This window comes from Zootoca vivipara, chromosome 12, assembly GCF_963506605.1.
Source record: "Zootoca vivipara chromosome 12, rZooViv1.1, whole genome shotgun sequence".
NCBI classification, from domain to species: domain Eukaryota; kingdom Metazoa; phylum Chordata; class Lepidosauria; order Squamata; family Lacertidae; genus Zootoca; species Zootoca vivipara.
Genome location: NC_083287.1, coordinates 13,480,323 through 13,492,547, shown reverse-complemented (window position 1 = coordinate 13,492,547; position 12,225 = coordinate 13,480,323). Strand labels below are relative to the sequence as shown.

Genomic DNA, 12,225 nt, shown 5'->3' with positions numbered 1-12,225 from the left:
GCCCCACAAATAACCCAGAGATGCCTTTTAAATAAAAGGACACATTCTACTCATGTAAAAGCACGCTGATTCCCGGACCACCCATGGGCTGGATTTAGAAGGCGATTGGGCCAGATCCGGCCCCCGGGCCTTAGTTTGCTTACCCATGTATTAGAATTTCATGCAGTAGAAAATCCTTACTGTTCTTCTGAAAAAGAACCAGAGTTTAATTAGACTATAGATATTGGGTGATATCCAGGTATAAGGTGGAATATAAGTACAATTAATAACAGGGGTCAGCAAACTTTTTCAGCAGGGGGCTGGTCCACCGTCCCCCAGACCTTGTGGGGGGTCGGACTATATTTTGGAAAAAAAATATGAACAAATTCCTATGCCCCACCAATAACCCAGAGATGCATTTTAAATAAAAGGACACATTCTACTCATGTAAAAACACCAGACAGGCCCCACAAATAACCCAGAGATGCATTTTAAATAAAAGGACACATTCTACTCATGTAAAAACATGCTGATTCCCAGACTGTCCGCGGGCCGGATTTGGAAGGCGATTGGGCCGCATCCGGCCCCCGGGCCTTAGTTTTGGGGCCCCTGATTAATAATCATAATAATCATAATAATCATAATAAGGTAAAAGGTAAACTACCCCTGGATGGTTAAGTCCAGTCAAAGGCAACTACGGTGGTACCTCGGTTTACAAACACAATTGGTTCCGGAAGTCTGTACTTAACCTGGAGCGTACTTAACCTGACGCGAACTTTCCCATTGAAATGGAATGTGGATTAATCCGTTCTAGGTCTGCGGAGTACTTAAACTGAAAATACTCAAACCGAGGCGTACTTAAACCGAGGTATGACTGTATGGGGTTGCAGTGCTTATCTCGCTTTCAGGCTGAGGGAGCCGGCGTTTGTCCACAGACAGCTTTCCGGGTCATGGGGCCAGCAGGACTAAACCGCTTCTGGTGCAACAGGACACTGTGACGGAAACCAGAGCGCACAGAAACGCCGTTTACCTTCCCGCCACAGCAGTACCTATTTATCTACTTGCATTGGCATGCTTTCGAACTGCTAGCTTGGAAAGTCGCACTCGACAATATGCCGTTCTCTCGACAGAAGCACAGCTTTGGGCCATCGGAGAAACACGCGTGCAAAAGAACTCCTCCATTTGTGTCCATGTCTCCTGAAATGCTACCAAACAATGTTTTGGGTTGGGGCTTTGCTTTTGGCTGTCGCCTTATTTAATATGGTGAGCTGCCAGATGCTGCTCTGGAAGTTACCTCTGCCAGTAGTTTTGCTATATTATTTGGCTAGCGAAGTTGAGCTTGTGATAAGAGGTAGGGAGGACTAACGTATGTGGGGGAGGAGGAATGAAAGAGAGGGGACTTCAGCATTCTGACCAGCATTATTTTTAAAAAAATAAATTCACAAGAAAGCAAGTTCTTTTCTATCCAGCAATTTGCAGTCCAGTTGCACAGGCTGGAAGAGAGGAAATCCCCTCTGAAAATGGCCTTTGACTGTGGATTCAGAGATAATGATGCAGAAACCAATATCAAGAGGGGGTGGTGCTGATCTTTTCCAGGGAATTTGTTCCAATTTGCTGCCTTGGGAGAGGATTTATGGGATGTTGCTAACAATGCTGCTCATAAAAAGGCCCCGTCTTTCCTGAGCCACTTTGCAGTTGACGAAGTTTTGCAGTTACCTTGTTAATTGGTAAGTGTCTTCATTCATTGCTTGTCAGAGGTTGGTGAAGTTGTTCAGATTAAACCCCCCACTTTTAAAGTGACTGTTTTGTCAGAAACCTTTCATGGAGTGTAGATGTTAAGGTGGCTCCCCCCCCCCCCGGTGACATGATATACTAACGAAAGACATTACTGACTGCAGATTTTACAGCCCAATTTGAAATTAGAGGTTGTGATTTATGTGTTTGCTTTAAAATGTTCTTAGAAGCTCAGAATGTTTGTAATTGTTCTTATAATTATTTATTCAGTTTATATCCTGCCGCTCTTCCCAAAGGAGCCCCGGGGTGTTTTAGAATTTTTAAAATAAGTTTGAAATGTGTTTTTATTTTGTTTAAAATTATACTGTTTTAACGTTTTGAGGTTGCCTCTCCCCCGCTCCGGGCTCCTTAGAAAAGAAGAATAGAAATTTAATAATACTCTCTCTTTCTCTCTCAAAAATTAAGCGATTGCATTCTGATATTGGAAACCTTTGTTTTAAGTACGCATAACTAACTCTTGTGGCCAATACCTGCCATTCAGTATTTTACTCTGATTTTAAACAACAACAAAAAATGTGCATAGTGTACGCTTTTGAATTTGAATCTTAACTCTTTGTTTGTGATGCTGGCAATATTTACTTTGTGGATAAATACACCAATCTTTTCTAAGTCTAGCATCATTCTAATGCCATGTTCATTCCTTTCCTTTTCCTCCTGCACACTTCTTGAATATTTCACTGGCCTTCACAAGTGCAGAAAAAAGCATAAATAAAATATATATCCTCTATTCACCACTAAGCTCTTTTTAAAATCCTACTAATTTCCTAGGAGATTTAAGCACCTATTTAGCTTTCCCTGAATGACATTAGTTTAAAGGTACTAATCTATGACTGCTCAATGTAACAGTAACCACTGCTTTGTGATCCTCTTATTCTGCAAAAATCTTGAGGGGGGGGATATGAGATTATTGTTAGAACACAACTTGACTGTTGACACCTATGGTTTGTTTCCGTGTGAATTTTCTTCTAGTACTGAGCATTTTATTACAGATTTGTCCATCGGTTGGTGGATACTGTCAATTCCCCTCCTTAGAACATTGCAATTCTGTATACACCTTCTCAAAATTAAGTCCCACTGAGTTTATTAGGAGTTACTCCCAAGCAGAGACTGCAATTCTGTGCCTCCTTAATCTGAACTTTGTTGTTGTTTAGTCGTTTAGTCGTGTCCGACTCTTCGTGACCCCATGGACCATAGCACGCCAGGCACTCCTGTCTTCCACTGCCTCCCGCAGTTTGGTCAAACTCATGTTCGTAGCTTCAAGAACACTGTCCAACCATCTCGTCCTCTGTCGTCCCCTTCTCCTAGTGCCCTCAATCTTTCCCAACATCAGGGTCTTTTCCAAGGATTCTTCTCTTCTCATGAGGTGGCCAAAGTATTGGAGCCTCAGCTTCAGGATCTGTCCTTCCAGGGAGCACTCGGGGCTGATTTCCTTAAGAATGGATAGGTGTGATCTTCTTGCAGTCCATGGGACTCTCAAGAGACTCCTCCAGCACCATAATTCAAAAGCATCAATTCTTCTGAACTAGCCCCACTGAAATCAATGGGACTTCTGCGTAGATTGTGCTGTTAGCCTCTAGCGCATTTTCTTTTGAGTAAAAGCAAGCAAACTAAGCACACAGCAAAACTTCCTCGACGGCACATTTCCCCCTACGCAGCCTGAAAGTTTGTTTGGGCAAGGTATTCCAACAAAACGCACAATTAAAAATACAGATTCTGGACATATAAGGAATAATGCAGTCGGAAGCAGTGTCTGGGCGAAAATCTCAAACAAAATCCATGAAAATCCGGCCGTATGGCAACCCATCTCTGCAGTGCCGTTTTGGGCGATTTCCCTTAAAAATAGCTCAAAAGCTTTATTTTTGTGTGTGAAATTACCCCAAAATTGGCAACCCTAATTTAGTAGATCACATCACAATTCATTTATCTCCTCCCCTCTGCAATGATTGCTGGCACTTTGTAATAGAAGCAGAACTTTCACATACAGCTATCACCATCGATTAAATGTGAGCATGTTAATAGTACAGTAAAGTGAAAGCATTCGATTTTCGTTTTTTTCCACTATATGGTCCATTCAAAAGTAAAACCAACTGAGTTTCTTGGGGCTTGCTCCTAGGAACCCGGGTGTGAGATTGCTGCCCTGCACTCTGCTATCTCCATATTTCTCCATGTCAGGGGACTCTCAACATGAGTTCCATTTCGTCCAGCATCCAGTTTTTCACAGTGGTCAGACAGTTGCCTCCTGATGCCCATAAACAGGGCATGGGAACCACAGTTCTCTCCCACTGAGAAGGACCATCATTCAATGGTAGAAGGCTTGCTTTGCAGAAGATCACAAATTCATTCACCAGCCTTTAAAGACTAGGGTTGGGAAGCCCTACATAACTGCTGCTAGTCGGTGCTGCTACATAGATCAAGAGTCTAACATTCTCTATACAGTAACTTCCTATATTACACCGTTTCCTCATCCCCACCCCAATTAAACCTGGCAGTCAGAGAAATTCCTTTTGGCCACTGTGGCTAATCACCACCCACAAACCCATCCGCCATGAATTTCTCTAATGCTCTGTTAAAACCATCTAAACCTCTGGAAATCTCTATGCATTCATTGCAAGAGTGTATCCTTTTGACCAGGGGTCAGCAAACATTTTTCAGCAGGCGGCCGGTCCACTGTCCCTCAGACCTTGTGGGGGGTCGGACTATATTTTGGAAAAAAAATATGAATGAATTATTATGCCCCACAAATAACCCAGAGATGCATTTTAAATAAAAGCACGCATTCTAGTAACGTAAAAACATGCTGATTCCTGGACTGTCTGCAGGCCGGATTTAGAAGGCGATTGGGCCGCATCCGGCCCCCAGGCCTTAGTTTGGGGACCCCTGCTTTTGACTCTCCTAATTCCAGTCCCTATCAGCACAGCTGTCAAGTTCTCCCTTTTTTTTTTAAAGGGAAATTCCCTTATGCTGAATAGGCTTCCTCGCGAGAAAAGGGAAAACTTGACAGCTATGCCTATCAGTTTCTTTTTTATATATATAAATGATTTTTATTTAAGATTTTCAACTTAAACATTTTTCATATCATCATAACATAAACAATTATTCTAATTATTTTAAAAAAGAAAAAAGGCACAAAAAAGAAAAAAGAAAGGATGGGGGGGGGGAACCAGCAAATATTGAATCTTATCTAATATTCCTTCACATAATTTCGTCTTCCCTGTCCCTCCCCTCCCGAGTCTATTTTAAAACCAGCTTCAGCAGTTTTCTCATTTAACAAATTACTCTTATCTCATGATCTAAATTATTACAAAATTGATTATATTCACATCCTATAGAATTGCCTCAAAATATTCAATCAAATATGTAAATTAAATCCCTTAGCCTAAAAAATATTCCCAATTATTTATTTAATAAATTTGCTATTATTAACCCCTCCTCCCTCCCCTGATTGGCAATTCCCTGCAAACTTCAACCAGCTCTTTGTGACAGTCCAATTTTAAACTGTTTAATCCATCCCCTATTTAGAATTCATTTTATTTTTCACCCCACTCCATCTCTTGCCCACTCCATACCCCCTCCCTCTCTCCACTTCTCCTTCTGTTGTTCCAGTCTCTTTCTCCAATTCCCTTTCCCAACTTTCTTCTTCTTTTCCCCCCAAAGCCAAGGCTTGCTCAAATCTATTGTCTTTGTCTGGTTAACTTTGACCAGAATCTGGGCTCCCTCTCCCACTGAGAGTCCAGCATTCTGAGTCTTTTCTTGGGTTGGTGCCTTCTGAATATAACCAATGTCCTTTGCATCTTCTCTCAAAAGTTGCTCAGGTTCCAGAGTTTCAGGCTCTTCTTGATTCTCATCTTGTAGTTCCAAAGTATCCTTTAGGGGGAAACAATTGTATCGCTTCTTTAAGAGTTTGTGTCTGTCTCCTGTATTCCTGGACGTCCTCCCCCAGCTCCTGGACTAGTTCTAACAAAAGTTGCATACTGTCCTTGTCCAGCTGGGGACTCATTGTTTTGTCTGCTATGCCTATCAGTTTCTCTGGGTGACACAAGGTTCAAAGATTATGGAAGAGGGAGAAAATATCTCCTCCACATCGTGTACAATTTCATAAATCATGTCATCCTTTTTAAAATTAAAAAAAAAAAAACCCAAACCCTTGTTTGAAGAGAATGTGCTAAACATGCTTGATTTTTTTAAAAACTACTGTATTATTATTTCCTGCATGTTTTCCAGCTCCGTGATGTGCTTTTGGAGTTGGGGTGACCCAAAATATACAGGTAAGTCTCATTCCTCCTGCTGTTTTCTAGCTCTATGAAATCATTGATGGGATGGAATAACGAGAAAAATATAAGCACCTCTTCTTCATCATTATCTGATGCTTCGATTGGAAATTGGGTCGAATTTTCCCGTTTAAGGCTCCTACTTTATTTATGTAAAGTAATAAATATACCTTGCAGCCAGATGTTGCAGCCAGATGTTCTACCTGTACCACCCAGGTTTCCCTCTCTTTTTTCCCAACTGATATTCAATACGTTCATTGTCTGTTGGGTTGTTTGGTTATTGGGCTTACCTCTGTCCTTATTGAACTGGGGGTTGTTGGTTTTTTTTGCGGGGGTGTAGATAAAATAATAATAAGGAGAAAAATATGTTTGAGTGGAGAACTTCAGGAGATTCATGCCTTGTGTCACTGAAGCCTCCTTTGCAAGGAGAGACTTTGCCCTCCCGTTTCAAGTGGCCGTCTGCCCTCACTAACGAAAAGTAAATGTACGTGTAAGTAGTCACACATGTCTACTGTCAAAAGCCTGGCTCAGTGCCTAACTGCGGGCAGACTTTCTAGGCGAGCCAGGACAGTGTTTCTTGGGATGTAGTCCAGGCAATATCCAGGAGGACAATGCCTGAACTTCTGTAATGAAGTTCTGGCTCTGAAGTTCGAAGCCCAGATGATATACCTTGATCATGGACTCCAGCTGTCTAAAGATCTCCCTGGGTGCTGCGTATTGGGGAAGTTGCCTCGTGAGGAGAGGCAGAGATCATGAGGGCACTAGCGGTGAAGTCTCTCCATCCCTATGCTTGTCACCTAACACGTGGAAGGCGATTGCCTTGGGGAGCCTCTTGTATCTATGAAGGCTCACCATCATCTTTAGAAAATTGTTGTTGTTGTTGTTTATACCCCACCCTTCTGTCTGGGCTTCCCCAGCCACTCTGGGCAGCTCCCAACAGAATATTAGTAATAATACAGTAATAAAAAAGCGGGGAAAACACCAAACATTAAAAACTTCCCTAAACAGGGCTGCCTTCAGACGTCTTCTAAAAGTCAGATAGTTGTTTATTTCCTTGACATCTGATGGGAGGGTGCTCCACAGGGTGGGTGCCACTACTGAGAAGGCCCTCTGCCTGGTTCCCTGTAACCCTAGCAGTGAGGGAACCGCCAGAAGGCCCTCGGAGCTGGACCACAGTGTCTGGCCTGAACGATAGGGGTGGAGGTGCTCCTTCAGGTATACTGGGCCGAGGCCGTTTAGGGCTTTAAAGGTCAGCACCAACACTTTGAATTGTGCTCAGAAAAGTACTGGGAGCCAATGTAGGTCTTTCAGGAGCGGTGTTATATGGTCTCGGCGGCCACTCCCAGTCACCAGTCTAGCTGCCGCATTCAGGAAGACTTGTAGTTTCCGGGTCACCTTCAAAGGTAGCCCCACGTGGAGCGCATTGCAGTAGTCTAAGTGGGAGACAATCAGAGCATGCACCATTCTGGTGAGACAGCCTGCAGGCAGGTAGGGTCTCAGCCTGCGTACCAGATGGAGCTGGTAGACAGCTGCCCTGGAAACAGAATAGTCCTGCGTCTATAAGCTGTGAGTTCAGAATGACTTGGATTTCCCAGGGTTCCAGAATGGACAGGGAACCTCCACGGAGGCTCAAGGCCACTGCTGCAGACAGACCCTTCCCATTAGTTGGAAGGTGATGGAAATGGGAGCAGAGAGAGGCAAGAGCTAGTGCTCTCTTCTCCATTACCTCTTCCCAGATGGTAGTTTTCCCTGCTATGCAATGTCTGACAAGGGCTTAAGTGATCTGACTGTTGGCTTCAGAATATGATACAGTGCCAAACACTATGGGTAATATTCCTTGGGAAAACAGCCAAGGCAGATGTAAACTTAACACCACCATTCTCAAACCCACAGGGGAAGGTTGAGACAATGGGATGTGCATGCATGCACAGACTGGTCATTTGCAGCAGTCTTTCCCCCCCAGTTTGGTGCTGGTTATAAGGGTTTTCGGCCCCCCCCCTGTTTTACTCAAAGGGAGTTGCAACAAAAGGAGTGCTGCAATTAGTAGGCCCTTGTCTTACCTCATCCCCTGTTAGATGGCAAATACAATGTGATAATTCAGTCTGGTTGCCTTGGGGGAGATGAATGCTCATTCTGCTGAGTGGGTGTCATGGACCCCAATGTCCTACTCTGATGGCACCACTGAATGGAATATTTATTTATACATACATACATACATACATACATACACGCCCATGTGGCTGGGTTTCCCCAGCCACTCTGGGCGACTCCCAACAGAATACTAAAAACATGATAAAACATCAAACATTAAAAACTTCCCTAAACAGGGCTGCCTTCAGATGTCTTCTAAAAGTTAGATAGTTGTTTATTTCCTTGACATCTGGTGGGAGGGCATTCCACAGAGTGGGTGCCACTACCGAGAAGGCCCTCTGCCTGGTTCCCTGTAACCTCACTTCTTGCAATGAGGGAACCGCCAGAAGACCCTCGGAGCTGGACCTCAGTGTCCGGGCTGAACGATGGGGGTGGAAGATGCTCCTTCAGGTATACTGGGCTGAGGCCATTTAGGGCTTTAAAAGTCAGTACCAACACTTTGAATTTTGCTCAGAAATGTAATGAGAGCCAATGTAGGTTTTTTTGGGGAAAGTGTTATGTGATCTCGGCGGCCACTCCCAGTCACCAGTCTTGCAGAAGCAGCTATTAGCACACTTCCAGACAGGCTGTTTATTCACACAAAAGTTGCTTGTTATCCGTCACCTTCTGCAGTTACCCCATCACTTTTCTGACCTCGGAAAGTCAGACAAGATAAATGACAGGAAAGTGGGAGACAACCACGAGTAGCTGGCAGTGCTGCATAATCTCAGCATGAACTTATTGGGATGAATGACTGATAAACAGAGAACGCCGTATAAACCCCTTGCAAGTTCAGTACGAACCTGTTAGCATAAATGCTATAAAATAAACTGGTCTGCACAGTCCTTTAGGTAGCAGCTGAATTGGAAGAAAGCTGAGGACAAAGGAGAGTCTTTGTCTCTCCTTTTCCCGCTAACTCTTGTGACATGGTCACTGGCTTCTGGCCAGCTAGTCAGTCCCTCGCAGGGTTCAGTGGGTGAGTTGGACTTGAGAAGAGTGCAAGAATCATAAAAAGAAAAGTAAGAGAAAGGGCAGAGCACATCTAATTTAATATCCCCTTTCCGATCTGCAGATTCTCATGTCTAGCACAGTGACTTCCATCCCTGTTGCACCCCCAGGATCTTTGCAAATAAATGGGTTTGAGATGGGTTGATAAGGCACTGAAAGATGGAAGAAGTTTAAAAGAAAGATTCAGAAATTCAGAAAGGCAGTATATTTGCATGCAAAAGTGCCCAGGTCATCCCTGGCATCTCCAGGTAGGGTTGAGAACCTGGAGACACTGCTAGTCAGTGTAGACAATATTGAGCTAGATGGATGCAATGGTTAGACTCGTCACAATTAGCGTATCCAAGTTATTGGATGAAAAATATGCATTTGTGGGAACACTTGCTTGTTCTGCAAAGGACGGAGAATTGGCTCTCGCTTGTGGCTTTTGGTTTCAAAGAAATATAATTACCATTTGGCAAAGGACATGATCCCTTACATCTGATAAAACTCCCTACTTCAAAACGGATGGACAAATAACTGCACAAAATGAAATGTTTATGGATGGGTTTCAAATGGGGGGAAAATGTATGAAACAGCTGTTGGATTTCGAGGGAGGGAGAGAGTGGGACTCTCCAGAAGAATGTTAGAGTAAATAAAGGTCAAGCCTAACAAGGGTGAATAAAATAGAGGGCAAGTTTCAATGTGCCAAATTGTGAGAGGAACTCTGCTTCTTCCATCCTGCCCTAATGACCACATCTTTGTTTAGGTTCATGTCTTTTGTAATACTCTTAATAGACAGTGAAAGGAAAGACCAGTACAGTAAAAAATGTATGCAAGTGATTTCCTGCATCGGGCTTTGCATCCAGGAAAAATGCTGGCAACTGTTTTGCTTTGTTTTTAACATATTTTTTATTAAAGATTTCTCGGTTTACAAAAGTCTGTGTAATGTCTCTTTTTTCAAGTTACATTTTCTACAGATCAGTTTCATTTGTTGAGACATTAGTATTACCTTAGGAAGAAAAGGGGGGAAGAGGTGGAAGGGGCCATGGTGAGGGTGCCGATGTTTCTATTTACTTAATGTATGTGTGGGGTTTTGTGTCAGCGTCACTTGTGCGGGTTCTCTTTACTATTTGCTTGTGTTCCTTTGGTGGTGAGAGAAGTTGGGGTTGGCCTAGGGTGTGGTTGTTTGTTTGTGATTGGCTGTAGTGAACTTTGTTTTCACGTGTGAGTGGGGTGGGTGGGTGTTTTTGAATCAGGTTAGCCAGATTGATTTGTATGCTGTTGGTGGATTCTTGTCGTTGTCTTGTAAGGCTGTGAAGGGAGCCATACCGGGTGAAGGTGTCTTCTTCCATTTGTCCCTGGGTCAGTTTCAGTTTATTGAGCCAGGGGTGGGGGAACTTTCTCAGCCACAAGGTCAATTCCTTTTCTCGGCATCTTGGTATCCACATGCTGGTAGTAGGAAGAGCCGAAGGCAAAAGTGTGCAGAGCAATGAATGTGACTTTTTCCTTTGTACAAGAGGGTAGTTTCTACGTAATCAAATGCCACATTTTTGGTCCAGGCACGCCAGAAACATTATCTCAATTCAAAGACACATCCGGGGACAGTCCAAGACGTTTTGGTGCCTGAGGGGGAAAGTCCAGCTGCCACCCCAGTGATGAGGGTGGGGAGGGGCGTGAAGCTCAGCAAGGGCTGTTAAGGATAATGGTTTAATTCCCTGAAATGGGAATGTTTGCAATTGCTGTGTATTTTTAGCATGGAGTTTTTCCTTTGGCAGTAGCTCTCTCATGTGATTGGCTGACTGTGAGAGAGGCATTCTATTCTGTGGTGATTGTTATTCAAGTAACTGTTGTTTTTAACTGTTTTCTGTTGTTCTCTCTCTGTGTGTGTGTGTGTGTGTGTGTGAGAGAGAGAGAGAGAGAGAGAGAGAGAGAGAGAGAGAGAGAGAGAGAGAGAGAGAGAGAGAGAGAGAGGTGGAATCTAGACACATGAAAAAGAAATGTTGTGAAAAGGCTTTTTGAAAAAACGTTTTGAAAAATATATTGAATTCTTGGCAGGGGGTTGGACTGGATGGCCCTTGTGGTCTCTTCCAACTCTATGATTCTATGATTCTATGAATTTGCCATAGCTCACCATCGCCATCTAGTGTCATATTTGTATAATGAATTTTACAACACACTTAAAACATTTTATTTGCAGCTACATAGCTGAGTCCAGAGAGAGAATGGCTGCTGAGAGAGGTTTCTCTGGGTGCTGCCGAGGACAGTGTGTGTTGGTGTGGTCGGCTTGGGTTGAAGCAGACAAAGGAAGACCCCTAAATGTTAATAGGGAGAAAACTGTGCTCTCCATAAGGAACAAAGTGAATAAGCATAAGATTGTAGATATGTTCTTCTCAGTTATATATATGGCTTATATTCCTTGAATGCTTAAAAATCCTGCTATGGCTTATTTTATGGGGATGCCTTAAAATATGAGAAACAGGGTAAGTTGTTTTGAATATAAAAAGTCTGGACATTGCACATCATCAAAATTTATTGAGAGAGGGGGGGGCAGAGTTGCTGGTTCCGGCATGTCTTTGGGGACTGGGCTTTGGCGGTGGCAACCTCTCCTCTCTCCTCTTCTGCCTGTTCTCCAGCCGCCGCTACAAGCTGCAAAAGGGAGGAGGCCGGCAGCAGCGGCCCTGGAGAGGCTTGACCAGCTCCCCTTCCTCCTCCCAGAGCTCGGTGGCTGTTCTGGAAGGGGGAACATTACCAGATTCAAACGGAAGTCGGGAATGCTTCTGTGAATCCAGTAAAATCAGGACGGTTGCAGGGGTCTGCATTCTAGAGAGGTTTTGCCACTAGTCTCTCTCTGACACATATTTACACTCTTGGACCCAGCTGGCCACAGATGCTAAAGCAGGGGTAGGCAACCTAAGGCCCGTGGGCGGGATGCGGCCCAATTGCCTTCTCAATCTGGCCCACAGACAGTTTGGGAATCAGCGTGTTTTGACATGAGTAGAATGTGTGCTTTTATTTAAAATGAATCCCCGGGTTATTTGTGGGGCATAGGAATTCGTTCATTTCCCCC

General features: G+C 43.7%; 1 protein-coding gene across 1 annotated transcript in view; it reads left to right on the top strand.

The window, feature by feature from the left end:
- Positions 1–1,451: 1,451 nt before the first annotated feature.
- The window catches only part of LOC118091929 (collagen alpha-6(VI) chain), a 61,079-nt gene continuing 50,305 nt past the window's right edge, over positions 1,452–12,225 (top strand). The window contains exons 1-2 of the mRNA XM_035129536.2: positions 1,452–1,706; positions 5,995–6,038. The gene's annotated coding sequence lies outside the window, so the exon portion shown is untranslated. The remainder of the gene's footprint in view (positions 1,707–5,994; positions 6,039–12,225) is intronic.